Consider the following 20,038-nt stretch of genomic DNA (forward strand, 5'->3'; position numbering starts at 1 on the left):
GTAAGTATTGAGAAAATTAGAATTAAACAGATCAGATTCTCCCTCAGAGGTCTAGGTCGGATTCTCCCTCTAAGGTCCAGGTCGAGCTTCCTTCAAAGCTCAAGCATTCCATTCCTATTTCCATCATTCCACGTTCAAGAAACAAGAATCATCTTCCAGTGTCAAGATTCAATATGGAGGGAAGAGAGGAAACAAGGGTGACTCGATCCATGGCTCGGGAAGAAACTAACAGAAGGTGGATGAAGATGGATGGCAATGGAGAGTGAAGGATAGGTTTGATTTTTGGAGTAAACCCTAAACTCGAGATCAAGAGGTGATCTCAGCCTGTTTACACTAGGTTATTCTAAAATCTCAAAAGCTTCCCTATTTCATTCATTCTTTCTTTTAAATAGATCATGTCATGGAGTTTTAGGGTTAGGGTTAAAATAATTCCCCACAATGCCCCTACATATAAAAATAATTAGAAATAACTCCTACTTAAAACAATATAAGAATTAAATCCTACTCAAAGTAATATAAGAAATAAATCCTATTGAGTGAGTTGTTGTTGCCTCCTTTGTTGTGTGACTCGGTGTGCTATTGAGTCCACAACATCTGCCTCCCCTTGGAGAAAGAGCTTGTCCTCAAGCTCAAAAGCTGGGTAGACTTTTTTGAAGATGTCCACACGTTCCCATGTTGCAGCGTTGGGGTCAGTGTCAGTCCACTGAACGAGGATCTCCCAATGGTCATTGGTCAGTCGAGCACGTAACACCGCAGCTGGGTTAAGAATAACCTCGCCATTATCAACCGGTGGTAGGAATGGAGTGGATGTAGGCTGCACCCCCGAATGTGGCTTCAAAAGAGAGACATGAAACACATCATGAATTTTGGCCGTGTGCGGTAATTTAAGCTGATAGGCGACTGGTCCCATGCGTTGAAGAATGGGAAACGACCCAAAAAATCTGGGAGAGAGCTTATGTCGTGGAGGTCCCGCAAGAGACTGCTGACGGTAGGGCTGGAGCCGTAGCCACACATACTCCCCAACCTCAAAAGAGACCTCACAGTGGCCTTTGTCGTAGACATCCTTCATCCGAGCTTGGTCGCATCATAGCAGTTCTGTGATATTCTGTAGCAATAGATCCCGGTCCATGAGTGCCTGATCAATCGTGTCCACGTGGTGGACACTGGGTTGTACGAGAGAAGGCAAGGTGAATCCCACCCATATATAACCCGAAAAGGAGTGGATTGCAAGGCAGAGTGGAACGAAGTGTTGTAACAGTATTCGGCCCACAGAAGCCATTGCACCCATTGCCGTGGACGATCACCCACCAAGCACCGTAGATACATCTCGATGGTGTGGTTCACCACGTCTGTCTGTCCATCTGTCTATGGATGAAAGGCGGAGGAGACGCCAAAAGGTGCTCGTGAAAACTGTATCTCTGTCACCCACAATGGATTCTGGAATGCCATGTAAGTGGGCTATCTGCTCCAAGAAAGTCTGAGCAACCCATGTTGCTGTATAAGGATGAGCCAGTGGTATAAAATACCCATACTTGGAAAATCTATCAACCACCACAAAAAGTACGGATTTGCCGGAGGACAGGGGTAGACCTTCCACAAAATCCATTGAAATGTCAGCCCAAACCTGTGTAGGAAGGGCCAGAGGCTGGAGAAGACCGGCTGGACTCAAGTGCTTGGCTTTATTGCGTTGGCAGACCTGACAGTCGCCCACATAAGTCGTAATAGAGGGTTTCATGGCTTGCCTTTAAAAATCAGCTCAAATTCTGTGCAAGGTCTTTTTTATCTCCTCGTGTGTACTGTCATGGTAGGCCGAGAGAATAGCTGGAATCAACTCGGACTCAGGTGGAAGGAAAAGCCGCTGCTTGTAATAAATAAGTGAATCATGGATGGACCACTTTGAATTCATTGTCCATTTCAAAATCTTCTAATGTAGTTTCTGTTGTGCAGGGTCAGTGGCATGTGCATCTCTCACCAAGTCCAGTATGAGAAATCTCGGCTAGCTGATTGAATAGACTAACTGTTGATCCTCAAAACACCGTGACAAGGTGTCTGTCACCTTATTTAATCTCTCCACATGATATTCCACCTAGAAGTCAAACCCCAACAACTTACTGATCCAGTGTTGCTGTGGCAACGTCATCAAACGCTGTTCTAGTAGGAATTTAAGGCTGTAGTGATCCGTGCGTATGAGAAAAGCCCGGCCCCAGAGATAAGGCCTCCAATGTTGGACCGCCTTGGCCAACCCTATCAATTTGTGCTCATAGGCTGCCAGCTTGTGATGGCGGACTGCTAATTGTCTGCTAAAATACTCAATAGGATGGCCCAGCTGTTGTGAAACGGCCCCAATGACCACGCTCGAAGTGTCACACTCTACCACGAATAATTCATCAAAGTTGGGAAGTTGTAATACTGGCCCAGATGCGAGGGCAGCTTTGAGTGCCGCAAATGACTTGGTGGCCTCCTCATTCCAAATAAAGGAATTTTTCTTGAGCAGACTGGTCAATGGTGCTGCCACCGGCCCATAGTTCTAAATAAATTTGCGGTAGTAGCCCGCAAGACCCTAAAAAACCCCGTAATGCAGAACAAGTCTGTGGCTTCGGTCACTCATGAATAACTCGGATCTTCTTGGGATCCACCATAACCCCCTCATGTGAGATAATGTGTCCCAGATACCCCACATGTGAAGCCGCAAAAGAACACTTGGAATGTTTCAAATAGAGCTGATGTGCTCGTAACAAGTTGAAAACAATCCTCAAGTGTGCCAAGTGCTCCTCAACCGACATGCTATATATAAGAATATCATCAAAAAGCACAAGAACAAAATTTTGAAGATAGGGGCTAAATACCTCGTTCATCAAAGCATGAAAAGTGGAGGGTGCATTGGATAACCTGAACGGCTTGACAACGAACTCAAAGTGGCCATGGTGCATGCGGAACGTCGTCTTCTCGATATCAGAGGGGTGCATCTGAACCTGGTGGTATCCCGAACGAAGATCAAGTTTAGTGAATAACCATGGCCCATGTAACTCATCCAAGAGCTCATATACTACCAGAATCAAAAACTTGTCTTTCACTGTCTGCACGTTCAACTCCCGATAATCCACGCAGAACCTCCATGTCCCATCATGTTTCTTCACAAGTAAGATGGGTGAAGAGAACAGGGAGCGACTGGGATGAATAAGACCCTGTTTCAACATCTCCTGGCACTAATGCTCTATCTCGTCCTTCTGAAGGTGTGGGTAATGGTACGGTAGCACGACCACTACCTCAGATCCTGGTTTCAAACAGATTTGTGATCACAATGCCTCAGGGGAGGCAAACCCGAAGGCTCCTAGAAGAGGTCACAGACCTCCTCAACCAGACCATCACTAGTACTATCAGGCTATTCTAGTGTCTGCAGAGTATGCATGCGGTGGGCCCTATCCACCTGACAGCCCTGTAAGAGCACCCGACTTCCTTCCAAATCAAAGCTCATGGTTAAAGCTGAAAAGTCCCACATAATGGGCCCCAACGTTTGTAACCATTTAATGCCTAAAACCATATCAAATCCCACCAGGGGAATAACAAAAAATTCCGCATTAAACGAAGTAGAGCCAATGAAAAAAGTTATCGCGTTACTAATCCCATTGCTAGGGACCTTCTCACCATTGACCACTGAGACGGTGGCTATCGGATGAGTGTGTATCTGGAGTTGGAGATGTTGTGCGGCTGTCAAACTCAAAAAATTGTGTGTACTCCCCGAGTCGACTAGTCCCACCAATTCTCGATCGATGACATGAGCTCGAACTTGCATTGTATTAGGCGATTTCTGCCCAGTAATAGCATGCAAGCATATCTCCGGTGGTTCCTCCTCGATGATATCCTTTGGCTCCTCAGGATCCTCTGAATCCTCCACCTCGAGCCAAAACAATCGTTTACATTGGTGCCCCACCCGATATTGTTCATCGCAGTTATAACATAAAATTTTGGACCACCTTTCTTCCATCTCTGCACTCGTTAAATTTTTTATAAAGTTCAGTAGGGGATTACCAGGGCGGGGATCGGCTACCCGAGTCGTAGTCGAAGTGTATCTGGAGGATGGGGCTACTAGAGATGCTCCCTGAGATGAAGTATAGCGGTGCCCTTGCCACATGGAGGAAGTGTTCCTCTCACCCACCAACCCAGCTTATGTTGCTGCAACTGTTGTCGTTGTTCCATTGCTTGGGCCAAATTCATTGCATGAGCTAAATCCGTAGGCATAAGGAGTTCTACCTCTAGCCGTAAATACTCATTGAGACCCGTTGTGAATAGGGAGACCTGTTGGTCAACCAATACCCTCTCACCAGCACGAGCCAATGTTTCCTAGAATAGTTTTTGATATTGTTCCACCGAACCAGTTTATTGCAATAGGACTAACTCCCCCAGGGGGTTGTTGTTGGCAGGAGGGCCAAATCTAACTTTGCATAGATTTTTAAATTCTCCCCAAGACATCCCTGGTCTCTCTTTTTCTACTTGAGTAACCCATAACATGGCTTCATCTATCATATGGAAAGAGGCTAGTTGAACCATATCCCATTCAGTAGTCCCTTGGTTAAAAAAAAAAAAAATTCACATCTATGCAACCAAATTAAGGGATCAACTGAACCATTGAAAGAGGGAAACTCTAACTTGGTATACCTTGGAACTTTGCCTCCATGCTGGGGTCCTTGGACAGCAGTGCTCCTAGGCCACTGCTCTCCTTTTTGTGATATGGTTAAGCAACCTCTCTCACCTCCGGACTCTGATGTCTCTCTGCCCTCAACTCAGTTAGCATGCTAATGACTCAGCTCATCTCTTCTTCCAAACCACAAACCTTCCCCAACACTGGTTGTGTTGTTTCAAGGCTATCTTCTATCTTTTGTATCCTGATTTGGATTTCTTCATTGCTAAAAGTATCCCCCATGTTACCCTACTGTGATACCACGTTGTTATAGTCCCGGGTCATGGATCGAGTAACACGACGTGGGATTTATGAATCCAGCACTGGTATTGAGTTGCTGAATTTGGTAAGGAGGGTTAAAGATCCCTTCTTTGACTGGTCTTCCACACGTGATCAGTCTCCTTTTTGAAGAACCCCTCTAGTGCTAGAATTATAGCTAGAATTGAAATATTATCACGTGGAGAGAGGATTGAAAGAGGTACCTTTTCTTGCTCACGTAAATCAGGGTTTCAACTCTGATTTGGTTGCTGTTCGTGCTAGGATTGAAGTCCTAGCTTAGGGGTAGCCCTTGGCTCACGTTGATGGATGTTTCTTCTTTGTTTCCTTGATGACTCCCAAACTAGAGGAGTTGCACCAGTCCTTCACGTGGAAGAACCAGAAACCCTTCATTTTTCTGCTCGTCAAGAGGGTTAGAACCCCTACTTGCTGTTGATGCTGAGGATGAGGGAAGACCCTCTCTTTGGGCTAAGGAAAAGGGCCAAGAAGCTCCTCTTCCAGCTATGGATGATGATGGATGAAGGTGGATGAAGATGGATGGCAATGGAGAGTGAAGGATGGGTTGGTGTTTTGGAGTAAACCCTAAACTTGAGATCAAGAGGTGATCTTAGCTTGTTTATACTAGGTTATTCTAAAATCTCATAGCTTCCATATTTCATTCATTCTTTCCTTTAAATAGATCACGTCATGGAGTTTTAGGGTTAGGGTTACAATAATTCCTCATAATTCCCCCTACATATAAAAGTAATTATAAATCACTCCTACTTAAAACAATATAAGAAATAAATCCTACTCAAAGTAATATAAGAAATAAATCCTATTGAGTGAGTTGTTGTTGCCTCCTTTGTTGTGTGACTTGGTGTGCTATTGAGTCCACAACATGTTTATCAAATACCTGAGAATCCGCTTCACTGCTTCCCAATGTTGTTTACCAGGATTATTCATATATCTGTTATGGTCCCTAGCCATGGATCTAGTAACTCGACGAGTTGAATAAGGATCCAGCACTGTTTGAGGGTTTCTTAACACGTTTTTTGTGAAAAGAACTCTCTTCTACTTCTCCTTTTACGCTAGGATTGAAAACGAGTTTCCTTTTCTCAATTATAGATGCAACCAACAAGTTAAAGGAATGTTTAACCACTCATATATGAAACCCCTATTTTATAACTCATGTCAACAGGTATAAATCCCTAAAACCATGCATCAACTGTCTTATACGTAAAAGAGACCAGAGAAGACTTTTCCAAACATGGAAAAGGTAATCAGAAATACCTCTTGAAGATCTCCTCCAACCAGCAACTCAAAAGCCTCCTCCTTTGATGATAAGGCTCATGCAAACCTCCCCCTCTTGCTGCTGGTTCGTGGCAGAGGTAGATTGCTCTTGAAGCTTGGAAGAGAAGGGTGATTCCTCTTCCTTTTCCTTCCAAGATCTCCTCAAAGACTCCCCAATGGATGCAGCAAACCATGAAGAGAGTTCACGCCAAGAACCCTAGAATAGGGAGCCTAGAAAGAACCTAAATTACCCTAGTTTATGCTAATTCCAAACTTCCTTTATTTCTCCATCCTTACCCCTTAAATAGGGTCATTAACATCAACATAGGTTAGGGTTATAAAAACCAATTCTACCCCTACCTTTAAGTCTTATTACAAATCAATAAAATTCAAAATTAAAAGCAACATAAATAATAAAAGTAAAGTAGATGACTCAGTGTTATTGAATCCATAACAATATCTTTTGACAACTTCTACTGCATGAGCTATGTCTGGTCTAGTGCAAACTATGACATTCATGAGACTACCAATACCAGAAGCATAAGCCACATTGGCCATGTAGGTTTGCTCCTGCTCAGTAGAAGGTGACTGCTCCTTAGATAGCCTAATGTGACTAGCCAAAGGAGTACTCACCGGTTTTACATCATTCATGTTGAACCTGTTCAACACCTTCTTCACATATTCCTCTTGTGACAGTTTCAAGACATCAATATCTCTAGTAATCCTCATCCCAAGGATTTGTTTTGCAGCACACAAATCTTTCATTGCAAACTTCTTAGGAAACTCCCTTTTCAACTTATCTATTTCATGTTTTCAAGCCCCTACTATTAACATGTTATCAACATATAGCAGTAGTATGATGTAGGAGTCATCAAAGTTCTTCACATAACAGCAATGATACTCCTGGCACCTCAAGAAACCATTACTTCTCATAAATGTGTCAAACTTCTTATACCATTGTCTTGGAGCTTGTTTAAGACCATAAAAGCTCATTTGAAGTTTGCACACCATTTTCTCCTTTCCTCTTGCTTCGAAACCCTGTGGTTGCATCATGTAAATTTCTTCCTCCAAATCACCATGAAGAAAGGTTGTCTTTACATCCAACTACTCTAAGTGCAAGTCTTCATTTGCCACTAGTCCAGGCATTGTTCTAATAGTAGTCAATTTCAGTACAAGAGAAAATATCAGTGTAGTCAATGCCATTTTTTTGTTGAAAGCCCTTTACCACCAGTCTTGCCTTGTACCGATTGCTGCTATCATGTTCATCTTTTATTTGATACGCCCATTTGTTCTGCTTGGCCTTCTTCTCTTTTGGTAACTCGATCAACTACCATGTCTGATTGGATAATAGTCAGTCTGTCCCATCCCTCATGGCCAACTCTGTTAGGATCCTCACGAGCCATGGATCTTGTCAACCTCCTCTCTTCTCTTCCTTCCATTGCTTGCTTGATGTTAAGGTATATTGATGGAGTGCTGAAGAAGAATTTCGGAAAGGGATTTCGGAAAGGGAATTGGGGAAAAAACGGGAGATAGCTTGAAGGTGCTCTCAACCTGTTTAGCTAATTTACTTTAGACTAAAGTAGACTCAATTGCTGCCTTTCATTAACCTAGCCATCCAATTAAATAAGGTTGAGGATCTTGTCAACCTCCTCTCTTCTCTTCCTTCCATTGCTTGCTTGATGTTAAGGTATATTGATGGAGTGCTGAAGAAGAATTTCAGAAAGGGGATTTCGGAAAAGGAATTGGGGAAAAAACGGGAGATAGCTTGAAGGTGCTCTCAACCTGTTTAGCTAATTTACTTTAGGCTAAAGTAGACTCAATTGCTGCCTTTCATTAACCTAGCCATCCAATTAAATAAGGTTGAGGATGTCAAATACAATTCAGACCCCTTGGGTCAATGGTTCAAACCAATTAAATTCTAAACCAACCCAAACCAAAATCAATTACATGGAAATTGAAAATCACATTAATTAATTCCGACACCTACTGGTAACTCGTGTGCTATAGAGTCCATAAAATATCCCCCCTCCTGGAGAAAGAGTTTGTCCTCAAGCTCGAAGGAAGGATAGAGAAGTCGAAATGCTGATAACAGCTCCCATGTCGTGTCACTGGGGTCTGCATCGGCCCACTAGACGAGAATTTCCCAATCGCCTTGAATGTGGTGTGCTTTCAATACCTGAACTGGAGTAGAAAGGACTCTGCCCTCATGGCGTGGTGGCAGAGGAGTGTACAATAGGGGCGAGTCACCCTGGAATGGCTTCAGTTGGGATACGTGAAATAGATTATGCATCTTTGCCTCGGTTGGTAACTGCAAGCGGTAGGCCACGGGGCCAATTTGGTCCAACACCAGAAATGGACCATAATATTTTGGAGAAAGCTTATGGCGCTTGGAGGCAGTTAGGGACAAAGTGTCTCTTCCAGCTAATGCTTGGTCCAAAGTGATGACTTTTGATGCCCCTGGTTCATATAGTAACAGGCGAGGAGGATCTCTGCCATAAACTACCCTGAAAGGAGTAGTTTGCAATGCGGTGTGGTAAGAGGTGTTATAGCAAAATTCTGCCCAAGAAAGCCACTTCACCCACCGTTTAGGTGAGTCCCCCACAAAACAACGAAGATACATTTCGATCGTGCAATTGATGACCTCGGTTTATCCGTCAGTCTGTGGATGATATGCAGACGAAAATGCCAATTGGGTGCCCGGTAATTTGAATAATTCCTTCCAAAAGATACGGGTAAAAATTGCATCCCTGTCACTGATAATGGATGTGGGAATTCCGTATAATCAGACAATGTGGTCCATAAATAACTGAATGACCTAAGCAGCAGTATATGGATGTGCCAAAGCAATGAAGTGACCATATTTTGAAAAATGATCAACCACAACGATTATCATTGATTTACTAGAGGAATTGGAAGGCCATCAATGAAGTCCATTGAAATGTCGGACCAGATATGAGACGGTAGTTGTAGAGGTTGTAGTAGGCCAGCAGGACTTAAAGATTTGGCCTAGTTCCGTTGACAAATCTGACAAGAAGCTACATAATCAGCAATTGTGCTCTTCATGGCCTTCCAATAAAATTCCCGACTGATTCGGAAATATGTTTTCTGTCGACCCTCATGTGTGCCATCATGGATAGAAGACAGGAGGGAGGGAAAAAGTGGGGACGTATGATGCATAAAAATCTTATTTTTGTAGAGTATAAGACGATCTTGAATCGTCCAATGATGAGCTGTTGTCCCCTGCTGAATATCCTGACATAATGAAATGAGTTCCAGATATTGATGTGTTTCCTCACGAATAGAATCCATCAAAAGTGAACGTGGTTGCTGATAGCATAAACGTGTGGGTCTGGAATGTCCCGACGTGACAAAGCATTAGCCCCCAAGTTCGAACTTCCTGGCTTATATTGAAAAGTAAAATTGAAGCCCATAAGTTTAGTTAACCAATGCTGATGTGGTGATGTGGTGAGGCGCTGTTCAAGAAGATACTTGAGGCTGCAATGATCTGTACGAATGAGAAATGGTCGTCCCCATAGATAAGGTTACTAATGTTGGACAACCTTGGCTAACCCAATCAGTTTCGTCTCATATGCAGCTAATTTGTGGTCCCAACTGATGGCTGAAATAAGCAATGGGGTGTCCCAATTGTTGTAACACTGCCCCTATACCTCCCCCGAAAGCATCACATTCCACCACAAAGTCTTCATCAAAATCTGGTAATTGTAGTACCGGCGCTGAGGCTAAGGCCTCCTTTAACAGCTGAAAGGCCTGATCCGCTGAAGAAGGCCAGTTGAATGCATGTTTTTTGAGAAGGTTGTTGAGTGGTGCTGCTATCTGGCCATAAGATTGGATAAATTTTCTGTAATATCCCGCTAGGTCCAAAAATCCCCTTAATGCTGTGAAGGAGGTGGGAGGCAGCCAATCTGTTACTGCTTGTATCTTGCTCTAGTCAACTTTCACGCCCACAGCTGATATGACGTGGCCCAAATATGCCACTTCGGAGGTGCCCATAGAACATTTGGATTTATTCAAAACCAAATAATGATTGTGTAGAATGATAAATACCTGATGGAGGTTTTGGAGATGTTCGACCCAATTTTTGCTATAGACCAGGATGTCATAAAAAAATACTAACACATAGTTGCGCAGAAGAGTGGACATTACCTCATTCATGAGGGCCTGAAAGGTGGAGGGTGCATTGGAGAGACCGAGGGGCATGACGAGGAACTCGAAATGATCGTGGTGCGTGTGGAACGCAGTCTTCTCCACATCTGTCGGGTGAACTCTAATCTGATGATAGCCTGATTTCAAATCTAACTTGGTAAAGATCGTAACACCATGTAACTCATCCAGGAACTCATCCACCACTGGAATGGGGAACTTGTCTCTAATTGTCTTCAAATTGAGTTGCCTATAGTCGACACAAAACCTCCATGATTTATCCTTTTTGCGTACCAATTAAATAGGTGAGGAGAAGGGAGACCGACTGGGCTGGATCACTCCCTGAGCGAGCATATTCATACACTATCTTTCTATTTCATCTTTCTGTATATGTGGGTAAAGATAAGGGTGTACCACTACTGGATCGGTTCCCAACTTTAAACGAATGCAGTGATCACAGTGACATACTGGTGGTAGACCCGTAGGGTCATTAAATAAATCCGCAAATACTGTAAGTAAAGGAGCTAACTGAAAGGAGCTAACTGACAATCTCCAGTGTTCTGAAGCTGCAAAGTGTGAAGTTCGTTAGGTACCTGTGCCACAATACCCTGTAATGTAATCTGGCCTTGTGGTACTGTAAATGTCATAGTCCGAGCCTGAAAGTCCCACAATATAGGCCCTAATAACTTAAACCATTTGACCCCGAGCACCAAATCAAATCCAGCCAAAGGAATGACCAGTAAGTCCGCCTGAAATGAATGTCCCTCAATGGTAAAAGGTGTGTTTGCACATAACCCCACACTGGCAATTTTAGCCTCATTGGCCACTGAAACTAAGAGACCCCTTTGCTGTTGAATTTCCAATACCAATTGTTTCACTGCGGGCTCACTGATAAAATTATGTGTGCTACCAGAATCAACTAAAGCAAGTAGCATGAGGTGGCGTAGGTTGGCCTTTACCTGCATGGTATTAGAACTACGCAGGCCCTGCATGGCATGGAGGGATAGTTCTGGTTCTTGTTGTTCCTCTTCAACAAATTCATTTTCAAGAAGCTCTTCTGAACCTTCTTTCTAAAGTTCAATGTTGAATAAACGTTTACAGGTATGTCCTGGAAGGAATTGTTCATCACAATTAAAACATAGGCCCTTGCCCTTTTTAGCCTCCATTTCCTGTTTAGTCAAAAACTTACGTGGAAGAGTGTGGGAGGGGGGGGGGGGGGGGGGGGGGGGGGGGGGGGTTTACTCTTGTAGACTGCTATGCTCGGTTAGGGGCAGAGGAGCCAAAACGTGGGCCAGGTGCTGTACCCTTTATTTGGTTGTTCCAAAATGGTTTTTGGCCTAAGGATTCTTTTAGAACTCTTTGTTTGTGTTCAACAGCTCTGGCATAATTCATGGATAAGTCCAAATCTGTCGGACCAAGTAATTCCACTTCCAATCTCACCACCACAGTCAATCCAGTATTAAAAATCTGAACATGTAGGTGAGGAGGAACAAATTCACTGGCTCGGGCCAACCTTTCTCGAAACGTTTTTTGGTACAATTCTAAGGTGCCAGTCTGTTTATAGTTAATTAATTCCCCCACTGGGTTGCTACTAGCTGGAGGTTCAAACCTCATCTGGCAAGCATGTTTAAAGTGTAACCATGTTATGGACTCCATAGCATCATGAGTTATCCAGAGGCATAGGAATTAAATTATGTGAATTTGCTTTTCATATAATTTCATTTGGTCTAGTTTACTTTGTTTGGTTTGGTTTACTTTGGGTTGGTTCAGTTGTAATGTGGCGTGAACCACTTGACCTATGGGTCACATTTATAATTCTGTCCTCAACCCTATTTAGGGGGACGTCAAGGAAAAGGGAAATCAAGTATTGAAAAAATTAGATTAAATAGGTCAGATTCTCCCTCAGAGGTCTAGGTCGGATTCTCCCTCTGAGGTCCAGGTTGAGCTTCCTCCAAAGCTCTTGCGTTCTTTTTGATTTCCATCATTCTACGTTCCAAAAACAAGAATTCTCTTCCAGCGTCAAGAGCATCCATGGAGGGAAGAGAGGAAAGAAGGGTGACTAGATCCATGGCTCGGGAAGATCCTAACATCTTGGTATCAGACAGGTCCACCCTTGGGGATTCCTCTTCCCCTGACGATTTGAGGCAATTCGTGGAAGATACTAGGCAGAGGACAGACCTTCAGGCTCAATCCCTAGAAGAGGTGTGTCAAACAACCAATGACTTGCGTGAAGCCATAAAATCAATGGATGCTGCCATCCAAGCTCTCCTCTGGTGACAAGAGGACGATGATACACGAGCACAACCACCGACTGCCTACTCTCCACCGGCGGACCACCATCAATTCCACCCACAACCACCAATGCGTCAACACCATCCCCATCTGGGGCCTGCCGTTCAAGGACCAAATATTGTTCCCATGTATTTAAAACTTGACTTTCCTACGTATGATGGGTCTAAGGACCCTTTGATTTGGTTAGCCAAGTGTGATCAGTTCTTTTATCATCAAAAAACACCTGCGGATGAGAAAGTTTATTTGGCCGCCTACCACAAGCTCGATGAAGCACTTCTATGGTACCACCAATTCCGAAATGACCAATTGGTTCAGGATTGGGCAAACTTTAGGCAATCTTGCATGATGAGATTTGGTCCTCCAGCTAGTAGCAATCCATTGGGTGAATTAATCAATTACAAACAAACTGGATCACTAAAGGTGTACCAAAAGACCTTCAAGGAAAGGTTAGCCCTAGCAAACCAGTTTGTCAGTCACACACAGTATGTTCATATTTTTACTGAGGATTTGATTGAAGCTCTGAGACTGGAAGTTGAATTACATGGTCCTATAGATTTGGACCACGTTATGAATTTAGCCAGGTCAATTGAGCACAAGCAGCGTGTTCTAAATGAGCCACTGGTCAGAAAACCAGCTTGGCCAGGAAGGCACAATGCCTCAGCGCCAACCCCTTACTATGGACCTCCACGTTCTAGAGATAGTGCAGCCCCACTCCCAAACACCTCTAATTCAGCTCCACCTGCTCCTTCAAAAAACTCTCGAGACAGGAAATGGATTAGAGAAAGGCCAAGGGCCTCTGTTTTAACTGTGATGAACAATATGTCATTGGTCACCACTGCAAACTATTATTCAGTATATGTCTGTGGGAGGATGGAGATGACATACTACCTGAGGAGGAGATTGTGGAAACAGACCCAAAGGATCCAGAGATTTACCTTCATGCCATGACTGGTCTACGCAGTTCAAGCACAATGCAGGTTAAAGCCCAGTTACATCATCTACAGTTACTGGCTTTAGTTGACTCGAGCAATACACATAATTTCATCAGTCAACCGGCGGCATAATTACATCATCAATTTACTTTTCATGTAATTTCATTTGTTTTAGTTTACTTTGTTTGGTTTGGTTTACTTTGGGTTGGTTCAGTTGTAATGTGGCGTGAACCACTTGACCTATGGGTCACCTTTGTAATTCCGTCCTCAACCCTATTTAAGGGGACGTCAAGGAAAAGGGAAATCAAGTATTGAGAAAATTAGATTAAACAGGTCAGATTCTTCCTCAGAGGTCTGGGTCAGATTCTCCCTTTGAGGTCCAGGTTGAGCTTCCTTCAAAGCTCTTGTGTTCTTTTTGATTTCCATCATTCCACGTTCCAGAAACATGAATTCTCTTCCAACATCAAGAGCATCCATGGAGGGAAGAGAGGAAAGAAGGGTGACTCGATCCATGGCTCAGGAAGATCCTAACAAACCAATCCTGAGTGGAATGGACTTTTCGGTAGTGATGGAACCACATGAGTGCTTCATCAAGCAGGTGATAGGCGACCAGTGTAATCTTGTCCATATCAACTGTTTGTTGATGATAGAAAAATTGTTCGCATTTCATGAACCACAGTAAAGGATCTTTAGAGCCATCATATGTAGGAAAGTTGAGTTTAAAGTACCTGGGAACCGTAGTTGGTCCTTGTACGTGATTAGCAATGGGAACAGGTTGTCGGAGCAGTGGTGAGGGTGGTGGTGGTGGCGTGAAGTGTGGGTGATGTACTGGCTATGGTTAAAAGTTGGTGGTTGGTGGTTGGTGGTGGCGTTGGCGATTGAATTGCAGCAAGTTGGTGGATGACTGCTTGGAGAGAGGATTCCAGCAAGTGCAATGTATTATGGATGTTAGTAATTTCAGTACCTTGAAGAGTGGATCGTTGTTGAAGTTCTGAAAGCACTTGACGTATATCCTCTGGAGAAGAGGAGTCACCGAGGGTGGACCTGTCTGATACCACGTTGTTAGGATTCTCATGAGCCATGGATCTTATCACCCTCCTCTTTTCTCTTCCTTCCATTGCTTGTTTGATGTTAGGTATATTGATGAAGTGCTGAAGAAGAATTTTGGAAAGGGGATTTCGGAAAAGGAATTGGGGAAAAAACGGGAGAGAGCTTGAAGGAGCTCTGGACCTGTTTAGCTAATTTACTCTAGGCTAAAGTAGACTCAATTGCTGCCTTTCAATAACCTAACTGTCCCCTTAAATAAGGTTGAGGACATCAAATACAATTCAGACCCCTTGGGTCAATGGTTCAAACCAATTAAATTCTAAACCAACCCAAACCAAAATCAATTACATGGAAATTGAAAATCACATTAATTAATTCCTGCGCCTGCTGGTAACTCGTGATGCTATAGAATCCATAACAAACTCCTACTTGGTTGATTCATCATCTTGCACGACATCATCATAAGTTTTTGGTTCTTCTTTATCAATCAACAAAATATAATTTAGCGTAGGGAAGTACCTCAGTGGTGGTCTACTAGGTCTGGCAGATTTCCTGAGTTCAGTCACATGAATGTCCTGATTTACTTCTGGGGGTATGTTTTCCTGGTCTTCTTAAGCAATATTCTCCATCTCAATAACTAGAATATCTCTCAACTGAATCACTTCAGACTTTTTGGCGTCATCACTTGTGCTCTTAGACTCTGTTCTCAACATGTCTTTATAAAGGGTACCTTCATTGAAGATCACGTCCTTGCTCCTAATAACCTTATGACATTGGTTATCCTAGAAGCGAGAACCAAACTCGGTACTACCATATCCAATAACGAAACATATCTTAGATTTAGCATCAAGTTTACTTCTAACAGAAGAATCAATATGAATATAAGAAATACAACCAAAAACTTTCAAGAAAGAAAGGTTTACCTCTTTTTCGCTCCAGACCTCTTCTAGTATCAATGGTGTTGAGAGACCTCTATTGATGAAATAGGTAGTGGTGTTAACAGCCTCAAACCAGAATATCTTTGGCAACCCCGCATGCAATCTCATGCTCCTAGCAAGCTCGTTCAAAGTCCTATTCATCCTCTCAGCCACACCATTTTATTGAGGTTTTCCAAGAATGGTCTTCTTCAACTTGATTCCATTATAAGCATAATACTGCCTGAAATCATCATCTGTGTATTCTCCTCCATTATCTGACTGCAAGCACTTCACCTTCAAATCTGTCCCATCCTCAACCATTGCTCTCCATCTCTTGAATGTATCAAAGACATCAAATTTATTTTTAAGGAAATAACCCATACCTTTCTGATTGCATCATCAATAAATATCATATAGTAATTAGAACCACCAAGGGAAGTAATAGTTGAAGGCCCCCACAAATCAGTGTGAGCCAACTCGAATTTTGTAATATTCCTACCTTAGAAAAGCTAACCCTTTTTTGTGTGCCAAAAATACAGCCTTCACACAAACTTTTATTTACAGTTTTCAACCCTGGTAGCTTCCCTTTGAACTGAAGCACTTTCATTCTCTTCTCACTCATGTAACCAAGCCTATAATGCCACAAATCAGAATTAATAATAGCATCGGCAACCGCAACCATGTCTCTACAATTTGAAGTGATGTAGAGAGTTCTAGTTTTAACTCCTCGTTCAACAACCATGGCTCCCTTAGTGACTTTCCAAGCAGCACCATTAAAAGTCACATTATGACCTTCATCATCAAGCTATCCTACTGAGATCAAATTACGCATCAATTTTGGTACATGTCTCACCTTGTGAATTTTCCACACTGACCCATTTGACATTCTCAAACTGACATTACCAATGTCAACAATATTCAAAGGCTTTCCATTAGCAAGATACACCTTTTTGTGATCTCCAGCAACATAATTCTCCATGATCTCATGGTGAACAGTGGCATGAAAAGAAGCCCCTGAATCTAACACTCAAGAGTCAATAGGGCTATCAACTGACAAGAGTAAAGCGTATTGTACCTCTTTAGTCACCGTATTTTTAGCATCGCTTTTCTTTTCATCCTTCTTTGGTGCTCTGCATTTCTTCTTTACGTGACAAGACTTGCCACAATTCCAGAATACCACATTCCTTATGAATTTGGACTTGTTTCTACCATTCATTGACTTTCCTCTACCATTGCCCTTGTTGGAATTCCTCTCGAAGTTCCTGCCCCTAGTATTGACATTTAGGGCAGAATTAGATGTCGATGATTCTCTGTAGTCCTTTCTACGAATTTCCTCTATGAGAATGTTATCCAAAACTTCATTAAAGATCAACTTATAGAGTTGTTGACCGCAACCCTCATAGTCTCCCAACAGTTTGGCAGAGACACCAACAAAATTAAAGGTCAAACCTCATCGTCAAATTTAATTTGAACGGAGGTCAATTGGTTGACAATCATACTAAACTCTTTCAAATACGATGCCACTGATGTATTTTATGTCATCTTTAAATTGAATAGTTTTTTTCATGAGATGTACCTTATTATTTGTGGAAGGCTTCTCATACATGTCAAACATAATCTTCATTATCCTCATTGTGGTTTTCTCCGACGCCACGTTGTGAGCAACTTTCATCGACAATGTTAATCGGACTACTCCCAACACCTGTCTATCGAGGAGATTCCACTCATCATCTTTCATACCTTCTGGTTTCATATCCAGAAGTGGTGTGTGCCACTTTTTAATGTACAGATAATCTTTGATCTACATCCTCCTGAACGTAAAATCCATACCATCAAATTTGTTGATTCCATGTGTCAATCCTTCTCTGTCAGCCATTGCTCTTAATCACAAACCAAAGCTCTGATACCACTAGTTATAATTAGACTCCCTAATTCCAAACTACGAGAGAAATAATAATAATCATGGAAGAAAGAAAAAGCAAGCACAAGAACAAACAAGATTTATACAGGTTTACCTCAAGGTGATACTACGTCCTGTCTTCCGTCGCTGTAGTAATCCACTATAAAGATGAAATAGTTTACAAGAGAGATCACACACACTTACAAATGTTGTTTTTCTCTAACCTTTGTTGACAACAACTGATGCTCCTTGGATGATTAAAACCCATTATAGCGGCACCCCAAATATATAGAAGAAACTAGGGCAACTGCAATACAAGAGTAAAATTCCCAAACTGCCCTTAATGAAATAGCAGTTAATATATCGTGGACCAGGCGGGGGCTTTGCCCCCACACCCATGGGAGGAGGGCTTCTCATCCCCCTTCCAACCCCCATGGTGACCTTACCATGAAGTTTAATCCGCGTACCGAGTTAGCGTAGGGCATTGATTAGGCTCCACAACTTAACAAATAGAAGATGGTGAACTTGTGTCAAGGACCAATTGCATAGTTGAGATGGAGCAAGCTAAAGAATCGTAATTGTCACATATTCTTTTAACCACTACATTTTTTTCTATTGTGTGCTTACTTGATGAAGAATGTGATGACGCCAATAATTTAGTTGAGATTATTTTTTAATGAATTTATAGAAAAGAGAAAACCTTTATTGACTTAATGTAATTTGAGTACAATGAGCCTATATTTATAATAAAGGAAACCAGACAACCCAATTATAATTAAACTACCCTTCTCCCAATTACACCCAAAACTTCAACACTTAAAGATAGGTCCTAGAACAATTAAACAACTGAACAAAAATTGAAGACTAACATAACTAAAATCTTTTTAACTGAGACTCTTTTATGTTACCTCCTCCTATGAGACTCCTTGCTATGAGATTCATGTAAGACTCTTTCATATTCGCTCTTCAACACTCCTCAATCTGGAGTTCATAACTTCAGGTTGCAATGAAAAGGATTATTGGTCTTTAATATTTTATTATTGAAAAAAATTCTTCATAGATGCAAAAAATTCATCTTTTTTGCTCCCCCTTTCTTTATTATTTTGGTCACATAAAAATCATGACAACATGTGGAACAAAATATCTCTTTCTTGTACTTCTTGTACTTCTTTCCCTCAAGCTAGGGATAAAAAGGACATAGAGACACAACTTGGACAAAACACAATATGGGAGAAGAAAATCACTCCTAGCCATATGAAAAAGCTCCATACACCAGTAAAACATGGTCATAATCTGAAACACACTCCACTCAATTTCAAAAGCAAAAAAAAGGCCCAACTTTAAGGAACAACAAAGAGACTACTCACTTTTTAAGGGTAACTAAAACACAAATCACCTCTTGGGTGAAGAAAAAAAGTCTTGACTCAAGCTGGATATTAAGCACACTCCTATACTTTTAAGTCGTGTCTAGGCATTACACTGAAGTGATAAAAACACAAGATGATAAATTGAAGAAATACAAGAGGAAAACAACTTTAACTGGAAGGAGGCGACTATACGACACTCATACTTCCAAAGTGAGCTCCTTTTTTTTTGAAAAGTTGGGGAGACTATAATGGTAGAAATTAATAAATTTGATCAAGTTTAATTTTTTTTCCAATGACCATAATTTTTGGAGTTAACTATGTGGAAGATACACAACAGGTAACAAGAACACTACGTTAAAAAAACATTGAAGCAAGATATTGCATATCTTCAATGCGCTCATTATGGAGTGATTAAGTCGGACCAAAACTCTTTGATTAGACAAAAAATTGGCTAATACAATCGAATTTTATGAAAAAAGAAAATTCAATTCACGTCAATGCATGGAGAGATAATAGGAGAGAGAAAATCGAGGAAAATGAGAGATTTTAGGCATAACTGACCTTTGGAAATTCTGATATCAATATCTCCAAAAATATAGCTCAGAATCACAAAAAAAAAAATTATCAACAAACTAGACACAAAGAGATTTAATTTGATACCTAATTTGACATAAAAATATTTTTTATTGAATCATTTATGAATTCTTGATTCTCTTTGTTTTGTAGCTTGACCCTTGCCGACTCCAATGCGAATATCTCCTTAAATATAGATCAGATTGACATGAAGTTTTCTCCTATGCAACTAGAATTAGAAAATTTTAATATAAGTATAAATTTTCTTATTAAAATTTGCTTAATGTTTTAGAACTAAGTATTGTTTCTTCTTTGGCCAGCATGACCATTGACTCTTCAGAGATCGATATCTCCCTCTAGAAATCTTAGATTGAGAATAGCTAGGATAGTTAAAAAAATATACTTGTAGATATTTCTTTTGGTATATAATTCTACATTTAAAGTCCTATTCTTGATGGTATAGAATGCCTCGAAAGTTGTTTCTTTCTACTGCTGCTCGAACCTCTTTTGTAGTTTGACCTTTACTGTTTCAAATAATTATTTCTCTTTGAAGAAAACTTTGATTTCCAAATATATTTTTCACTTGGAAAGTTGACTAAAATATATTTTCTTCAGTATATAAT

The sequence above is a fragment of the Aristolochia californica genome, unplaced genomic scaffold (genome assembly GCF_029961685.1).
Source record: "Aristolochia californica isolate CCGP_79_NKW_82.1479 unplaced genomic scaffold, dmAriCali1.0.hap1 SCAF_5, whole genome shotgun sequence".
NCBI lineage: Eukaryota > Viridiplantae > Streptophyta > Magnoliopsida > Piperales > Aristolochiaceae > Aristolochia > Aristolochia californica.